Source organism: Falco naumanni, chromosome 12 (genome assembly GCF_017639655.2).
Source record: "Falco naumanni isolate bFalNau1 chromosome 12, bFalNau1.pat, whole genome shotgun sequence".
Taxonomy (NCBI): domain Eukaryota; kingdom Metazoa; phylum Chordata; class Aves; order Falconiformes; family Falconidae; genus Falco; species Falco naumanni.
This window is the reverse complement of record NC_054065.1, coordinates 15,367,033-15,386,829: the sequence shown is the minus strand read 5'-3', so window position 1 is coordinate 15,386,829 and position 19,797 is coordinate 15,367,033. Positions and strand designations below refer to the sequence as shown.

Here is a 19,797-nt window from a genome sequence, read left to right as displayed (position 1 = left end):
ATTAGAGTGATCCTGTCTCTCTATTAGCCACCATGGATCCTGGCCACTTCCCAAAATAATGAGCCTCACCCTCATCCCTGGGAAACTATCACAGTTCTGACCCTGCAATCTCAGCTGACAGGAGGAGGTGGGAACAACTAAACAAACCAAAAACATCTTACAGAATTAATTAGTAGTTTGGAACACAATTTTCACCTAAGAATCAAACGAAGGATCCATTTGTACATCATTGGGAAAAAACACTGATCACTGAACAGAAAACCATTTTCTCTCCTGGGATCGGAACTGCCTAAATGGATGCCACATCGCTTCTAGTTAGTACCAATCACTTCTCCTCCAGCTGTGGTGATAAAAGTACGTGTGTGGGACTCTAAATGGCCCTGGTCAGCTATCTGATGGGTCTAGAAATTGGAACAGGATCTTATACGTGCTGCTTTTTATACAGCTAAATGTGTTTAATTCCTATAAACTTTTTTTCTCTCCTCTTTCACCCATTTTCTACACACCTTTTTTTTCTTTCTCGAAGACGCATGGATTTACTTGAATACAATTGTTCTCTGCAAAACATTCTATCATGAGAAACCTTTTGAAACAAGAAAATGGAAGTGTTCATTTTGTGTGAATTGCAATTTTACTTCCAAAGGTCATTCATTCATTTACAAATCCACTCTAACCATCCAGCTAATTTCACTTTCTTTCACACTTATACCAAATCAAACTCTTACCCATAGCTACATAAAATTACTTCATTGTGATTTTTTTTTCTAAAAAAAAAAAAAAAAGAAAAAAAATCCACTTCTTTCATCTCCTATTATTTCTGGTGTTTCCCTCCCGCTCAGCCTCACCATAAACAGTAGCTGAGTGCCTTCTAAGCCAACACGAGTGAGTTACCTTTTCTTTGTGCACACCACACCATGTCTTTGCACTGTCTTTCGGCACTCCCCAACGCAAAGTGATTGTATGAAATCATGAGAAATCATACCTTACATCAGCTGAGGTTCTGTAACAGGGAAACTGGTGACATGCCAGCAAGAGAAGCAGCACACATCAGTGGGGAGACAACTAGAATTTGGAAGCCTGAGTTCTGCCACTAACTATGCTGTTTTAGGTACAACATGTACTAGTTTCCACATCAGTGAATTGGAATGTTTAATATTTTACTTCCTTCTTAAAATATTTTGTGATCTTACAATTCAAAGCACTGAACATAGCAAAAAAAAAAAAAAAAAAAAAAAGTAATCTTACCCATAATGATAGTAATTTTGCACTACCATGAGTTTTACTGTTTTTTCTTTAACTGGTTAAAAACTACACATAGATAAAACTAGCTCAGGACATTTCAGCAATTAGGATGATCATCTGTACAAGAAATATTGGTATAGATTTAAAATAAAGATAATATCAATAGACTAAGAAGGCTAGATAATGTTGGAAATTAGGTAGTATGTTAAATTCTAAGAACCCATAAAATGAATGTTTCTGAGCTTGAAAGATGGTTGATACAGAAGTGCCCTGAAGGTCAATATTGGGACCAGTGATTTTTAATGCATTACTAAGCTAGCAAAAGAAGTCAACAGAAAGTTATTGAAAATTGATAGAAGGTTATTTCAGCTAATAGCCTTCAGAGGATTCTGGAATTCCCCTGCTGTACTTAAAGTCATTGGAGATCTAGGCAGCATGATGGCAGATTAAATTAATCTTGGATAAGCAGGAAATATTGTACATTGACACAATACAAAAATCAAAGTCTTTGAAGGTATCTAAGCCCAGCAGCCAGCTGCTCTGTGGAGAAAAAAATGGAGGAGCCAGCACAAGCAGTTCAGAAGCTAGGATGAGCACAGTTAAACTTATTTAGGTTAGACGTTGCATGAGGCAGATGTCTCCTGTGAACTTGAGTGCAAACAGTGTTTGGTGTCTTAAACCAGTGAGACAGGATAACCAAGAACATTTTATTTTATAAGTTTTGTACAGTATAATACACAGCTCACTGAAGCATTTCAACAAAACTGGTGGCTCAGGAATGATACTTTAAAGGGCAGGGATCAGGGGCCTGGCTGGATTCAGAGGTAATGAAGATAATTTGTGCTGGAAGGGAGCTGCTTGAAATATATGTAGGGAGATTTAAAGGGAATATTTAAAGTTTTGAAGGATTCAATGGAAAATATCAACAATTGAGAGGCCAAAGAAAGAGAAATGGAGAAAAATAGAAACAAGCAAACACAGAGCTTGCAGTGCAGGGAAGAACTGTGGAAATGCTACTGAAGTTAAGGAAATTAATATGGTTTGTTTTACATAAGGACTTGACAAGTCCCTAACCAATAACTACCTTTGTGGTTAGGTAGTAAAGGTAATTCTACACTTCACAATGCCAGCTAAACCAACCAATTTACTATTTGATGAGCACCGGTATTGAATGGACAAAAAGCAATTGGGGTACTTTCTGTGCTTTCTGATTTTATCCCTTCCCTCAAGCACTGTATACTGTTCTCAAGAAGCTGGACCAATTTGCTATAAAAAATCCTAGGAAAAAACTTCCCTGCTTGCCCTTTCTGGAGCTATGGAAGTTGGACAGGTCTCCCAGCTACAAATGGTCTCCTATATCCAGCCTACATATTGCTTTCTGCAGTAGAGTAGCTGCCTGTCATCCTCTGTTCCACCCTTTAGTTCCCTCCTTCTAGAGGGTTTGGTTTGCCTTCTTTGACTCCATTGGAGTGTTATTTTATTCCACAGGTTGTTCACTGAACTTAAGGACACTCACCACAGAGTTATTCTTTAACATAAACAGGAAAGGGAAGAGTGAATATGAAAATATTATGCCTTTTTGCTCTAAGAGGGCAAAAAGATTGCCCTGGTACAAAAATATGCTAAAATCTGTCCACGTCAGAAATACACAGGATAAATTACCTCACTGTTCCTTTATCCTTAAGATAGCTACGGTTAAGCCATTCCTGTACTTGGCTAGGACATCTGAAAAATAAAGTCAGTACTGGGCTCCAGGATTCCTGCTCAGAAGAGTATAAACCTAGCAGAGAAACCAATAGCACAGCAGAGTTTAAGCTCTTCAGTATTTTTTTCTGAATGGAGGTAGCCTGCTGAATCACATCCTTCTATCAAACATTTAACCTATTGGCTGCCGTTATGTTATAAAATAAATGCAGATAGATGCTGGTAGGACAAGTTCCTTGAATCATCTAGGGAAAAGCTGCAATGATATTCTCTATTATGCTTCACAATAGGAGCTTCTCTTGTCTCATTTTGCTTTATTTAGTTCCTCAAATCAGAAAGACAAGGAAAAAGAAGATAAATTACTTTTTTTTTCCTCAGGTTGACTGAGCTTCAGAGAATGTCAGGTCTGGTCTCTCTCGCTTTCCTTAGGATTGGCCAGATGGCTCCTTTGAAATGAATGTGTCTAATTTTAGAACCAGAAAAGGAAAAAAAAAACCCCAAAACCCAACACAACCTAGATAGTCTAAAGCAATGTGACTTTTTCCTGAAAGCTTTGATGTGTTAAGATTCTATGGCAACATTTTTTTCTCTTTCCATTTGCTTGACTCTCTTTCAGTCTCTCTCTTTTCCCCCACAGACATGCACGTTTGTTAACAAAATTAATGAAGCACAGAGATGTATCTCATGAAAAGAGACTGCTCTGTTTGGTGCAGCTGGAATGCTCTTAGCATATAAAGGACTCACTTGCTTTATTGGTTTTCTGTGACTAACCTGAGAAAAAGATATGTCAAAATCACTGTAATATCATATTAAACTGGACTAATCAGGCAACACGGGGCATGAATTTCAGATTACCAAGTGGGGCTGTCCGTGGAAGTGTAAGAATGGAATACTTAATTTTTTTCCTCTTATTAGAGCTGCATGCATTTTGTTTGTTTTTTAGATTAGTTGTGTTCTTGCAATATGTATGCTAATTTATAAATACTGAAGCTTATGATGTATCCAAATTATCTGCCAATTCACACTGACTTCAGTGAATCATGCAGACACAGATAACTTTCCTAAATTCTTACTCTGTAATTTTCCAAAAAAATGGTATATTCCATTTTGAAATTAATTAAAAATTTTGTCCAACCTGAAACTGAGATAGATGGACAAGCAGATAAACGGACAGAGAGGTAGACAACTAGAGATTTACAGATAGGATGAAAATAATTAGTTTATTCTCCTTGAATATGTAAGTATCTCAAGACTAAAACTAGTCACTGTAGTTTTGCTGTGTAACTCTGCTTCCTTGTGTTTAATACAGCACAAAGTGGTGTATACGAAGAAAATAATGAAGCATTTTAAAAGTAAAGAGCTGCATAATTAGAGCTAAAGAGCTGAAACTCTTGCAGACAAAGGATACAGATTTCAAGTGAGCTTGAGATAAATCTTTAACATCTTTGACCTTCTTAGCTTACTGCAAAATAGCTGGCAATGGTGCTTTGCAATTGCATGCACTGTGCTTTAGATAATTTATTGTTCAGTTTGTACAGTCCTTTGTAATAAAAAACTCAGCCTTCAAAAGGAGGTCTATTGTGTTGGATAGGTAAAAGCCTAAGAGAAAAATGGGAGGTTACACACATGACAGGAAAGTAAACCAGCTCTGCATTTGTTTGTCATGTCTGTCATCCAAAGAACAAGATCTTCACAACAAAATCTTCTAAGGTTTTCTAAATTTTTACAGTGTGAAATACTTAGCAGAGATATTAAAGCAATAAATAAAAAAATACTTTATAAAAAAAAAATACTTAGATTGTGTCTTTTCCTCTAAACCTGGCTCATTTGGGAGCTCAAAGAAGCTCAGCAGGCGAAGAAAGGAGCTTAGGCGGTGTCTCATATTAGTGAGTTGAGTTTGTGCTATTAATTGAAACAAAACTTACTGCCTAAAGTTTCTCTGTTCTATCTTCAGTACCCTGACAAATTAATTTTCCTCAGTCCTCTTCGTTCAAACAAAGGTACATTACAATAGATGATAATTTTTCTCTATGCTACTTTGAAAGATAATGTACAAGAGGTCTAGTGGAGGATACAGCTGGAACTGATTGAGTCTTATTGGCTCTGGCCTGACTGGTGTAAAGGGGCAGCTGAAGCCTGGGCTGAAGGCCAAATTGACCATCACTGTGTCCCTGCCTTCAAGAACATCATTACTTTGCATTCCCATGTTCTTTCTTTCCTGGAGATGGAAACAAGGGTTCACATTTTTCTTTAGGTACCATAGCAAAGTTCAGCATAGCGGGTCTTTGAGGCCCTAACAATGCTGTTGACAAAGGCACACCTCAGCACCATCTATCTGCGGTGTATTTTCAATATATTCTGTTTAATGAATGACTCTTTTTGAGTAAGAAGAAAGAGGCAGCGATGCGCACTTTGCTGCTAACAACTGTGACATTGGACAGGTAAGTAATAAGTAACAAGTAATGGTCCTGCTCCCAGGACTCTGATTTCAGTGGAAAAGACAAAGCCTTTGCTTCTACTGTTGTCGATTTGTTAAAGAGTTGAGATCAATTGATTTTATTGGTTTGATTATCTGATTTTATAGAGTTATTTTATAGAATAGAAATATAGGAGGATAAGAAATATTTTTAATGAAACTTATAGTTGCACAGTAAAAGCTGTTATGAGATCTTCTGTACGTCCTGTATCAAGGCTAGAAGAAGGGCCTGGAACTATTGTTAAAACATAGGTAATAACTCTAGGGTTGAAAGGTTCCTTTGTATCTAACTAGTCTTCTGTATAAAGAAAGTATATTGAGATGTCAGAATGTAGGATTAATGGGAACTGGGGAGAGTCGACTGGAACAGCTTGTAGTTACCTGCCAAGAAACCGTGAACTTTAGTAAAAGGTAATTCCGGCAGGGGGAGATCGCGACCACCGACTCATATACCACCTACCCAAATCGTACCCCAGACCCATTTCTGGACCTTTCTAAGCTTTACTGCGCAGAATCGGATATAGGAGGAGAATATGTTAATGATTTTTGGGAAATGTTATGATTATGCATGAATAATTAATGAATATGTATGAATAAGCTCTATATATGGAATCTGCTTTTAGGACCTGGCGTGCGTTGATCGCGAGAGGACTCGCTCACGCACCCGGCCGTCAATAAAGAAGTGTCTGCTTATCTACATCACATTGGTGTCGATAAGTTCTTCATTCCGAGATTTCGGTAACAGTTTTGGCGACCCAGATGGGACCTCGCTGAAGGAGACCGGAGGAGTCGGGGACCTGATCGGTTCCAGCCGGCACCGAGGATTTCTCGGGGATACCCATCGATCCCCGATCCGTAAGGCTCTTCGCGACGTTCCCTGGATATTTGGTAAGACACTTCTTTTTTTTAATTGTAGTAAGTGGGTGAGAGTCCCACTAAAGTAAGTAAGTAAGTGCACTAGAGAAAGTGGGGGGGAGTCCCACTATAATAAGTGTATGGTAAGGAGTGGGTTAGAGTCCCACCAGTGGGTTAGAGTCCCACTGAGTAAGTCTACCTGTCAGACGCAGTGAAAGACCTGCGCAGGGTAGGACTAGGAGTCTGCCTGTCAGACGCGGCGAAAGCTGCGCAGGGTTGGACTAAAAGGATCCTTGTGTAAGTGGAAGCCTAGGCGTCTGCCCGTAAGACATAAGCGAAAGCTATTGCAGGGTTGGACAAAAGTGGAAACAAGAGAAACTATATGCTATAGTGTTCTCTAAGGTAGTGCCTCTAACAAAAAGTTAGAAGAAGTTTTTGTGTTTGTGGTTTTGTGTTTGTGTATTAAGAAGAAAACTAAGAGGTACAATATTGTGTTATATGTTTGTTTAAAGTAACTGTTGGAAAGTGTGAGTGTGGCTGTAAGGGTGAGACGTATAATTGAGAACGAAAGCGAGTGTGGAGTGTGGATCCGCGGATCGGAGTGACAGAGTTGAATAATTGTGTATTGTACTGTGAGTAATTATACCATGGCAACTAAGTTAACTCAGTTGTTTAAAAGTAAAAGCATGGGTAATCTTGTTGTAAATGACAAAATCCCGAAAAATTCTCCATTAGGATGTTTGTTGACACACTGGGGAGATTTGTATGAGGATTTGTCGAAAAGCCAGATGATTGAGTATTGTAATAATTTGAGTATTGTAATAATTGGTGGTCTTTGTATATATTGGATGATCAGGAAAAGTGGCCCATGAAGGGGACACTGAATTATAACACTATTTTGCAGTTAATGCTGTATTGTAAAAGAGAAGGGAAATGGAATAAAATGTCAGATGTGGATTTGTTTTTTTTATTTAAGACAAATAAAGGATTGGCAGGATGAATGTAAGCTAACTATTAGAGATAATTTTGTAATGGCTATAACTTTTGATAATAAGAAAGTGGAAAAAAAATGTTGTTTAAATTGTAAGGTTGGGAGTGGATATAGGAGCGACATTTTTGTATTAAATATCTGTAAAGGAAAAACTGGAACAAAACCAGGCCATTTTTGTAACCCCTGGATTTGAAATTTGGAAATAAGATAATTATATATGAATTTTTGTATGTACCAGAATGTCTGATACCCTTTTTAGGAAGAGATTTGTTATCTAAATTAAATGCACAGATTGTTTTTGACGAAGGAGAACTTTTCTTGAAAATATCTGAGTCAAAAACAGGAGAAATCTTGATGATATAAGAAAAAGTAAAGGAACAAGAAATTCCACCAGAGGTGGATTTGGCAGTGATCCCTACTGTATGGGAAACAAATATTACTGGTAAATCAAAACTAGCAGAACCAGTTAAAATAGATTTGAAGGAAGGTGCAGGAACAGTGAGAATTAAACAATATCTAATCAAATCAGAAGTGAGACAGGAATTGAAGAAATTGATTGATAAATTTTTGGAGTATAAAATTTTGGAAGAATGTGAATCTGAGTATAATACTCCTATTTTACCAGCCAGAAAACCCTCGGGTGAATATAGGCTGGTGCAAGACTTGAGAGCAGTATATCAAATAGTTAAGGATATTTATCCTGTAGTAGCAAACCCTTATACACTGTTAACAGCGTTAAGGGAGACTTATCAGTGGTTTACAGTGCTTGATTTAAAAGATGCTTTTTTTGTATACCTTTGGAAAAGGAAACCAGAAAACTGTTTGCTTTTGAATGGGAAAATCCTCAAACCGGGCGAAAGATGCAGCTGACATGGACTAGATTACCCCAAGGATTTAAAAACAGTCCAACTATTTTTGGAAATCAATTAGCTAAAGAACTTGAAATCTGGAAACAGGATAAATCAAGACCTGGGCATTTACTATTATAATATGTGGATGACATATTGATTGCTGCAGAAGAAAGACTTACCTGTATACAGGTGACTATTGATCTCTTGAATTTCCTGGGACTAAATGGATACAAAGTATCCAGGAAGAAAGCCCAGATAGCCTGCCAGACTGTGATATATCTGGGTTTTGAGATTTCAAAAGGACAACGACAATTAGGAAAAGATCGCAAAGAAGCTATTTGTGGTATACCTGAGCCGAGAAATATTCATGAACTCAGAGCATTTCTGGGAATGACTGGGTGGTGTCGCCTTTGGATTATGAACTATGGGCTAATAGCTAAACCGCTGTACGAGGCCCAAAAGAACTCTCCCTTTGTATGGGGCCTATAACAACAAAAGGCTTTTGTAGAATTGAAACGTGCCTTAATGTCTGCATCTGCTTTGGGACTGCCGGATCTAACCAAAGATTTCCAGTTGTTTGTTCATGAAAGGCAACACCTGGCACTGGGAGTACTAACCCAGAAGATGGGAAGCTGGAAACGACCAGTCGGATACTTCTCTAAACAACTGGACACAGTGAGTAAAGGGTGGCCAAACTGCCTTCGAGCAGTAGCCGCAACAGTGATGCTCATACAAGAAGCTCGGGAATTGACTTTGGGAAGAACAATAACAGTCTATGTCCCACACATGGTGATAACTGTTTTAGAACAGAAGGGGGGACATTGGCTGTCTTCCAGCCGAATGATGAAGTACCAGGTGGTATTGACTGAACAAGATGATGTGATTCTAAAAACGACTAACCTGGTAAATCCTGCAGTGTTTTTAAGTTCCATACAGGAAAAAGGACGACTGGAACATGATTGCTTGGCTGCTATCGAGTATGTTTATTCCAGCCGTGAAGATCTGAAGGATGTGCCGTTGGAGAGACCAGACTGGGAATTGTATATTGATGGAAGCAGCTTTATGGAACAAGGAGTCCGATACGCCGGATATGCGGTAACAACAGAGACTACAGCTATAGAAGCAGGAGCATTGGCGAGTACCACATCAGCCCAAAAGGCAGAACTCATCGCTTTAATTGGAGCCTTAGAATTAAGCAAAGACAAGAAAGTAAATATCTGGACTGACTCAAAATATGCCTTTGGGGTAGTGCATGTCCATGGAGCCTTGTGGAAAGAGAGAGGGTTATTGTCTTCTCAAGGATCAAACATTAAGCATCAAACAGAAATTTTACAATTATTGCAAGCAGTTAAAAAAACAGATCAAGTAGCAATCATGCACTGTAAAGCACATCAGATTGGAAATATAAAAATAATAATTGGAAATAATTTAGCTGATAAAACAGCAAAGAAGGTAGCAAAGAGACAAACATCGCAAATGGCAATAATTTCTTCTAAAACAGTAACCCTTCCTAGGGAAAAACTGAGATATTCAGAGGAAGATGACAAATTGGGTCAGTTATTAAGTGCTAAGAAAAACTTAGCTGGATGGTGGAAAACTCCTAATGGACAAGTAGTAATTCCCCCTCTTTTAATGAGAGAGATAATTCAAGTAAAACACCAAGAATGTCATTGGGGGGCAGAAGCTTTAGTAACATCTTTACGAAAACAAGTGGTATCAGTTAAAATGTTGGGAATAGCTAAAATGATAACTGCAAAGTGTGAGGTATGTTTGAAAAATAATCCAATGATTAAGAAAAAGGTTCAAATGGGTAGACTGAAATCTGGTGTAGAACCTGGAGATTATTGGCAAGTAGATTTTTCAGAATTACCCAGACAAAATGGGTATCGGTACATTGTGGTAGGGGTTGTTACTTTTACAGGATGGCCAGAAGCCCTTCCCTGTCGCATTACACAAGCAAAAGAAGTGGTGAAGTGGTTATTACAGGAAATAATTCCGAGATTTGGAGTTCCTATTGGAATTTTTTCTGACAGAGGTCCACACTTTGTGGCTGAAGTAGTACAAAGTGTTAGCGAAGCATTGGGTATTAATTGGGATTTGCATGCGTCTTGGAGACCACAATTTAGTGGAAAAGTGGAGAGGATGAATCAAACTTTGAAATGACAAATAAGTAAAATTTGTCAAGAAACCAGTCCAAAGTGGCCTCAGGCGCTTTCATTGGCATTATTATGAATCAGGGTACAGCCAAAGAGTGGAACCTCAGTCAGTCTTTATGAATTATTATATGGAAAACCATATGAGTCTCTAGAACCAAATCTAAAAATATATGTAAAAGGAAAACAAGATGTGAATAACTATTTGTTTTTTTAAAGGAAAACTTTGGCTGTGATTTGGAGTGTAGTAATTTGGAATAGACCTTTATCCCTGGAAAATTCAATGTATGATTTTCAACCAGGAGACTATGTCTATGTGAAGACTTGGACCTCTGAACCTTTGCAGGAGCACTGGAGAGGACCTTTCCAGATACTGCTAACCACTTTTACAGCTATCAAAATTGCAGAATCGGATGCTTGGATATATTATACTCGAGTGAAGAAAGCACCGCGAAGAAAGCATCTACTCTGTGGAAGATTGCTAATCGTGACCCAGAGACTTAAAAATTGACTTTGAAACATATCTATTTTTTATATTAGGTTATGATTGGTTTTTGGATTTTTTTTGGTTGGTAATGTTGGTGGGATCATGGGCTGGCTTGGTGGACAGGAACAAAAGACAAATAGAAACAGAACAAGTGATTGACATTCCCAAACAAATGGCAGAGGAAAATTTGTTGGTAGGATTGACTAAAGAATTTGTCAATTTATAAAATGTCATGAAGATCATTGCTTGTTTGCCAATACTGAGGGCAGTAGGTGAATCTATTCCATGGGGAATTTTAACTATGAATTTGACTAACCTGGAACATAAAAATGAAAACAATTATTATGAACAGAGGCCAATGACTCAATGGTATGAGCAAGTGAAAGTCACTAGAAAACAGTGGAAAACTCCAGGTAGTCTGGCGGATTGTGAAAAATTGTTAAATCATGTTTTTATCAAAATAGGGAGATTTAAGACTGTGGGATGGTGTTCTTATGATGAACAACTTAAAACCAATGTGAGCAGAAGTATCATGAAATGGAAGTGCAATAAAACTGGCCAAGGTACCCAATTAGTAGAACAATGGGACTCTATATGGTCTATGTCCATATTTTCCCATTTTCAGTATATGGCAAGAACTTTTTGGTGTTTTACCTGGGATGGAAAAGTTTTTTTCAGTATTACCCTGGGTCAACGATAGGTCAACTTCATTGAGAGAAAAGGAAGATAAAATAGTGCCATGGTGGAAATGTGAAAAACTGTATGATTGCAGTAATGCAGACTTAGTAATCTAAAGAATTTCTCCATAGGACACTGTTTTAAAATATGGTTGTTTTTGTCGAGGTCTTAAGAACACTCTCAATTTAACCAGCACTTTTATAGTTAGGAAAGGAACTTTGTTTAGTTGTAGCAAAACTATTATTTGAAGTCTAGGACATTTAATTTGGGCATTGAGTAATGGAACCTGGACAACTCATCTACTATTAGATGGTAAAGTGAAACAAAGTACTTTATGCATGCCAACATTGTGTCCGATTTTGAAGAAATCACCATTTAAAGGATCCCTAGAAAATTTAGAACTAAAACGAACAAAGAGATCCGAGACAAATGATGATAATTGGAATGAACCCTCTACAGGAGTGAAAATTGGTTGGGCACTTGAATCACTTTTAAATCCTATAGCATCATATAGGAACAGAGCATGGCTTTATAAGTTAACTGGTCAAGTGGAAAAATTAGCAAACGTTACTAAAAAGGGGTTTAAGGAATTGAACATGCAATTACAAGCAACTTCCAGAATGACTTTACAAAATAGAATGGCACTAGATATGCTCCTATTTAAAGAACATGGAGTGTGTGGATATCTCAAGGATAAACTGGACCATTGTTGTATCCACATTCCAAATGTCACTCAGGATGTGGAACATGATCTGGACCTATTGGGAAAAATTGAAAAAGAAACTGAAAATATTCAAAAGGATATGTCAGAAGATTGGCTTGGAAAATTTTTTAATAAATTAGGATGGAACTTGAGCTCTTGGATACAATCCATAATCAAAACTTTGTTTTTGTTATTGATTGTCTTTTTGATGATCATGTTAGTATATGCATGTTTGAAAAAAAAAAAACAGTTTATCAATAGGATTGCTGTCAATTGTATGATTATGAGAAAAGTGCCTACTAGTCCACCAAGATACAGCCCACCACCACCAAAATATGTTGAAACAAATGACATGTAAATAGTGTGAAAGTATTGAAATAATGATTTTCAACACTTTCAAAGGGGGGAAATGTTGTCGATTTGTTAAAGAGTTGAGATCAATTGATTTTATTGGTTTGATTATCTGATTTTATAGAGTTATTTTATAGAATAGAAATATAGGAGGATAAGAAATATTTTTAATGAAACTTATAGTTGCACAGTAAAAGCTGTTATGAGATCTTCTGTACGTCCTGTATCAAGGCTAGAAGAAGGGCCTGGAACTATTGTTAAAACATAGGTAATAACTCTAGGGTTGAAAGGTTCCTTTGTATCTAACTAGTCTTCTGTATAAAGAAAGTATATTGAGATGTCAGAATGTAGGATTAATGGGAACTGGGGAGAGTCGACTGGAACAGCTTGTAGTTACCTGCCAAGAAACCGTGAACTTTAGTAAAAGGTAATTCCGGCAGGGGGAGATCGCGACCACCGACTCATATACCACCTACCCAAATCGTACCCCAGACCCATTTCTGGACCTTTCTAAGCTTTACTGCGCAGAATCGGATATAGGAGGAGAATATGTTAATGATTTTTGGGAAATGTTATGATTATGCATGAATAATTAATGAATATGTATGAATAAGCTCTATATATGGAATCTGCTTTTAGGACCTGGCGTGCGTTGATCGCGAGAGGACTCGCTCACGCACCCGGCCGTCAATAAAGAAGTGTCTGCTTATCTACATCACATTGGTGTCGATAAGTTCTTCATTCCGAGATTTCGGTAACACTACTAGTTTAATTAGTGAATTCAGTAAATGCTGTCTTTGTTTGATTGTCTCTATATAATAAAGACATACATCTTGGAATAAATATTTCTACAGAAATATCATCTAGTTATGCTTCTAGAGAGCAAGCTATTTTCAATAAACTGGAGCTGTGATGAGACTTGAGAGAATTAATATGCATAATATTACAGTGAGGCCCACTTACAAGAATGGCCTGAATTATGTATTTGTAATTCAATGTCCCAAGCTTTTTAATGTACTCTTGAGGATAATTGCAGCTGCAGTACAACTGGTGTTACATACAGTGTGCATAGAATTTTTGTTTTCCGTTTTTTGCCTAGTTTTCTCCATCAGAGTTTCTTTTTATTTCAGATGCTGGCTGTGACTGTCCCAGACCTCCCCAATGTACACCTATTGCAAACTGAATTTCCCCATCCCAGTGCTTACATTTAAGAGGCACAGAAAATAACCTGAAGAAAGCTTCTTGTTGGGGAATATGGTGGGAAAATATCAACGGATAGTGATTGCCAAAGCACGAGATATTAAAGAACATAAAATCTAGCACAAGAGAGCCCAGGAGCTGAGTTGAGATGCAACAGTGTGAGGAATGGAGCCAGATCCATATCCATCACTTACACAGAGAAACCAAGGCTCTGGATTCAGCCAGAGTCCTTGTAAATACCAAAACAAGAGATGAATTCCCAAGGCTTTCAGAAGTCCTCAGTTTCTATGTTTATGTTGAGGAACAGATTATCCAGGGAGCAGGGTAGCATAGTACAGCCTTCAGCACCTGGGCTGAAACATAGCTAAGCAAATGACTGCCCTCCCCTCTGCTCTCTTCCACCTCCACAGCCTACAGCCCTGAGGAACATACACACCAGGGTTGTCTTGAAGCCTGCAAACCCAACAGGTCCTCAGAGCTTCTGGCAATACAGCTGCCAAAGACATCTGCAGAGCTCGTTTAGGAAGTCTGGTCCTTCTGTTCTTAGCAATATGCTATGACTGTGCTACAAGAAGGTATTCCTTTGTATTTTTCTCTTATACTGAATGCTATTCTAGCATTTTTCTACTGACAATGTATGTGGTTGAAGATGGGAGAGAATAATAAAGGAAACAGCTTTGGAAGAACAGATATTATTGACACAGCCCAGACTTTGGACAGTACACATTATTTGATGGCAGCTTTTCATCAGTTTGCCTTTCTATGAGAACAGATAGACTTGCCTGTCTCTCTCAATTAGAGACAGTGTTCTGCTCCCATTTATGCCAGTAAAATCCTCCAAAACTCAGTGAAACAACACTGGCAAAAGACCTTGGACTTAGATGATTTACTTTTATGAAGAAAAACCTGATGAAAAAGAACACAGAAAATACAGTCCTCAGGGGTAAAAAATAACAGCACTGCAGTGTTACACATCAGTGACTCTTGTCTTGGAGGTTATGGAGTGATGGCAGTCTGTGAGACATGGACATTGGAAAGTGGTCCATGAGATGATCACAGAGGAAAAATTAAAGATAAAACCCAAAGGTGCTCTCACCCACAGTCATGCAAGTGAGCAAACAAATAAAACAGGAGGAAATAAAAGGAATAAAGGAACAAAGCTTAGCCTAGGTTGTATTTATTTGTGAATTAAAAACATTGTGAAAACACTACACTACGGAAGATGAGGTATGGATCTTCATCAGGCAGGGTAAGTACCCATGGAATTTTTTTTAAAGACTAAACTGCATTTTGATTAAAGAAAGTGATAAATATTGTTATGCAACACATTGAGAAGAATCAGCAGCACCTATGTTGTGATGAAATCCATGGTGATTACAGTTCAGGACTAAGATGTATAGCAATGGCTGATGCGGAAAAAGTGTAAGGAGACACGGAAAATATGTTAATAGAGCCAAGGTCTGATCTACTTGTGGCAGGAAATTCTGCTTTAAATACCAGGGCTGTGATTTGCTGTCAACATTATTCACACTGCTTCATTGAAAGATATGGGATTACGCTGATTAACATGTAGAGGTCTTGCCTCTTACAGTGGAAGTGATGACTGTGCTTTGGTTTGCAAGAATATGAAATGCTTTCATTCAAAAATTGGAATTTTAGCCTCTTCTCCATTGTAGCACATCATTTTCAATGAAACAATTTTCCCTTTTCATAGGGAAATACTAATTCTTGTTTTCCAGAAAAGGTTCTTTCTGAAGAATTTAAGATTTTAAAACAGGTAGTGAAAACAAACTTGTCAAATTATGTGAGATTTTGTGAACTACATAACTGAATACTCCTTTTTGTTTTAACATTTAAATGAATTCATTGTGAGCAGGACTGAATAAAAACAAGATTTTGTCCTGAATTTTATTTCACAGGCATATGTTGCACTTGTCATAATTCAGGACAGCAAAAAATTTAAAACATCCTGAAATTTGCCTTGGAACAGAGAAAATAGCTATAACAAGATGCCTCTGAGCTCAAAATTTATCCACTGTCTCCCACATCACAAGCATACTGTCTCCCACTCTTACATTGCCACGTGAGGTTATTAACCATGGGGGAAATCATTATATCAGGCCCTCCCTTTCCTATCATTATATTAATCACTCCAAGTCAGCAGCTCAAGGGTTAAGAAAGAAACTTTATCAGGGACTTTGTCAAAAGAGTTTTCTGAGAACTGTTAATTTCCAGCATGCTATTTAAAGAAAACGTCTGCTCATCAAAGGATAATCTCAGAAATCTGTGGGTTTGCAAAGTAGCAGGTACCCAGCTCTCCCTTGGCTGAAAACAGCAGAGAATTACTTTCATATCTACCTCCCACATACAGGAGTTTTTGCCTGGGTTTTTCTGCTCAGTTCCTCATAACAAGGCATTTCAGGCCACACATTTGAACTTCAGTGGAAGTTTCTTTTTACATTTAAAGTGAGGGATGCTAAGCCAAGTGCTAAGGCTTCCAGTAGAACTGAGACATGGGTATGTATTGTCAAATATGATGAGGGGTTGTTCTGGAGGCTTGTGCTCACTATTTCCAGGCTCAAATGTTAGTGTTTTCCATTAGTGCAGCCATGCCATCCCTTCAGTCATTCCTGTTGTCCTTCTTTGAACGATTCCTGGCTTTGATAAATACCCTTTCCAGCTGAAAGGACCAGAAGTGGACAGTTTTTCAACATGTGGGAATACAAGTCATTTAAGTTTATAAGTTATTTTATAATCCAATAAATAAACAGTAAGGTAGATTAATGATGATGTGTGAGCCAACATGGATCAGCACGGTTGTGATCACCGATCTGTGGCTGACACGTCAAAACTTATTAATGTTCTCAAATGGATGTCCTTGTCTAGTTTGAGTGGCTCTTGGTGAAGCCAAAAAATGCAGACTGATTATGTCCATTACTTGCTCTGTCAGGCCTGCAGGTTACCCCTGATTATTTTTACTTTTGATATTTAGTCCAAATCTCTGCGCTCAGCAAGTACCTGGAAAAAGCGTAGTGTTTAGCATACAGACATTTAACTAGGCATGGTTTAGGCATTCAGAAGTATAAAATTGTGTTTGCACCTCATTAATCTAATCATGTTTAGTGACCTGAGTATACTTTTACTCATCTATCTATTCTGTCTGGTTTTACCCAGATGTAGACTGAGGGTATGGTTCTGCTGTTGTTAGGTCTTTGCACTTCTGGATCACAAAATGTACAGCTAGAGGCGGTTCAGGCAGGGGCACGCTTCCATACTTTGCATGGGCACTGCCAGATCAGCCAGACTACACAAGATAGGACCTTCTATCTGCATGTCACCTGCATCTGGCTCCTGTTTCAGACTGCAGCCCAGCTTCCCAGCTGGCTGCCTTGGAAGTCACACTGTTTCACGTGGGGTGTTTTGAACAGCTCTCCAGGAAGGAGAGATGAAGGGGAGCAGACACGACCCTGTTCCCAAGGCCAGGCAGAACCTCAGGAAACTTCCTCCTAAAAGCAGTTGTGCATCACACTTCTGTGACAATTTCCACCTCAGCCTTCTCCTTTTTATTTCTGCAAAGGGCATTCCTTGTAGCAGAAACAGCAGACACATGGACCTAGGCTTGTTCAAGCCCTGAAAAGCTGAGCAGAGATTACCTGCTTGAGGAGTTTCTTATTCACTGTAAAGCACACCTGGCTGGAATCAGTATATATGCAAGACTGACACGTGTCTCTCTTTCTTTCTTTGTTTTCAGTGTTGCCAGCAGTATCTAGCCTTTCCATACCAGCAAGTAATGGTTGCTGGGACAGTTCCCCTCTGCCTTGCTGAGAACTAAATATTCCTGTTCACACCTTCTTAGCTGCTTGCACTGTGAGAGGAAAAATTATGAAGGATGTTAGTGGAAATTCTGATGGGGTGGTACTTTGTACTTTGCAGTCACCTGTGTCTTTGAAAAGTGTTCAGGATCAGCTCAGCTAAGGATGAGGACGGTGTGACTTTGCATTCTGTATGTCTCAGGCTTCATCTGCAATGGGCCTGTCTTTTTTGATTGAAAATTATTCCTGATCTGCAGGATGTCAGGGTGAGGTTGGCAGCCCACAGGAAAAGCACTTCATGCAATGGTTCTGTTTGCCTGCTGTATATTTTTCTCTCAGTAAGCTTGGCTAGAATCTCTGCCTCCTAAAGCAGCAACAGACTGATCCGATCACTGAATTGAGGACAGATGAATAATAACTAATAATAAGCTCTGCAACACAGTAAGGGGCCTGAAAGTGGAAACCTCTACATCAGTGGAGCTGGAATGGAAAATTTTGTTAATGAAAAATTGGTTTGGAATTTATGCTTGTCTGTGTGAGCAGCTGGGCTTGCTGGAAGCACAGGGGGATGCAGCTACTTTATTAGTTAGACCTTTTGCTCTCCCCCCTTGTTTTAATTAAATGAAGACATTTGATAATGAAAACCTTTTAGGTACAGGTAGGAAGCTCATCCCATGCTTAGTCTTGCTGGCAGTCACTCAAGGGTTGGTTTTTGCTGCAGTCAGCAGCAACACGTGCCATGAATTCAGGCAGACTTTTGTTCTGATGACTGTATTCACAGCCACAAGAAACTGCACAGAAATCAGAGAGCATTGTAATAAATTTGCTTCTTCCTGCCCTGCTTCTGCTCTCAGAGCTTGTGAATTCATTGGAGTAAGTCAGCAAGGTATAAAATGCTCGAAGACAAAGAACTCAGAATATGCACCTATATAAACACTTGTATATATGTGTATAAGTACATGTATATACATGCATTGTAAACAAACACATGCATAATGTACAAAAAATGTGTGTATACAGAGAGGATTTCTGCTGGTGTCTACCCTCAAATACCTGTTCAACACACGTGTCCTCTGCAAGTCTTGCAGTGTTGACCTGATAGAGCTCTTGTACTTCCAGTTCGTTCCAGTACAGTACACGTCGTTTTTGTTTGATAGTAAATTTGAGGAAGACTTATGAGCTTGGCTGCTTTTTACTTCTACATAGTAAATTAACTGCTAGGTTTTCATTGCAGTTCTTTTGCTTTTACTGTGCTTAGTTACAGGCTTGACTCAGAGTGATTGGCCCAATTGTCTCTAGAACACAGAACTGGCATGTAGTAATTGTGTTCTTTTCAGTTTTCAAGTGTTTGTATGACATCCTAGCTCTGCCAGAAAATCTAATAGGAAATAATAGGCCCAACTGAGCTCTGTGTAGCTCAACTGAATTTAAACGAAAGTACTTCAAGGAAAAAAAATAGGTTTTTAATTATGATTATAACTCTGTCTTATTATTTGCTCTTCATAATATCATGGTGATTTTAAAACATAATCGATAGGCCCTTGTCTGGAATCCTACTGAGTACAACACAAGGACAAGAGAGATAGGAACTCCATTTGTACAGCAAATGTACAGCTCAGCAGAGCATGTAAATCCAAACAAAACTCAAGGTATACAATTATATTCTGTTGCCTTCTATGTCTGGGTACTTTCCCTACTCAAGTCCTGATAGATTCGATCAGCACTGTCAGCATGGTCAGTCACAATGATGTATGGATATTTCCCCCCCACCTCTGAGAACTTCTGGTTTCTACTGTAACCCAGAAGAAGCACAAATACTGTGAGAAAGATTCTACCACGATAATTGGTTCACTCAGAAACTGCCCAGAACTCTAGTCATGTTGAACATTAAGTCCATTTTTTTTCAAATGCCACGTTTTCAGATAAGCGTTATGTACTTGGTACTCATCTGATGTAGAGCAAAGCACCTTAAGAAGAAGAAAGTGAAATGATAACGTGGCAATCATATTCTAGGCAAGTAATTGGGAACTCCACATAAAAAATTCAATCAGCATTATTTTAGGCTAGATTTTAAAAATGTGGTGTCAGACCTCACAAATGTGGGAAGTGATAATTCTATTCTGATCCGTGTACCTATTCATATGATATTGGCATTAAACCATACTAAGTTACAAATAACCATCCACGTACATTCTGAATTTGTCCAGCCCCATCTGTGCCACTGGCATGATTCTTTACTTCTTCTGAACCAGAGCCTGGCAGCAGGATGTACCTGTTTTTTATACAAAAACATT

General features: G+C 38.4%; 1 long non-coding RNA gene across 3 annotated transcripts in view; it reads left to right on the top strand.

Moving 5' to 3' along the window:
- LOC121096283 overlaps positions 1-19,797 on the top strand; it is a 74,580-nt gene that overhangs the window by 37,944 nt on the left and 16,839 nt on the right. For 2 of the 3 annotated variants that reach the window (XR_005830437.1, XR_005830436.1), the window contains one exon: positions 3,325-3,490. This is a non-coding gene — a long non-coding RNA (uncharacterized LOC121096283). Of the gene's footprint in view, positions 1-3,324; positions 3,491-13,621; positions 14,941-19,797 lie in introns of those variants that run through there. The other variant, XR_005830438.1, reaches the window with a different exon arrangement.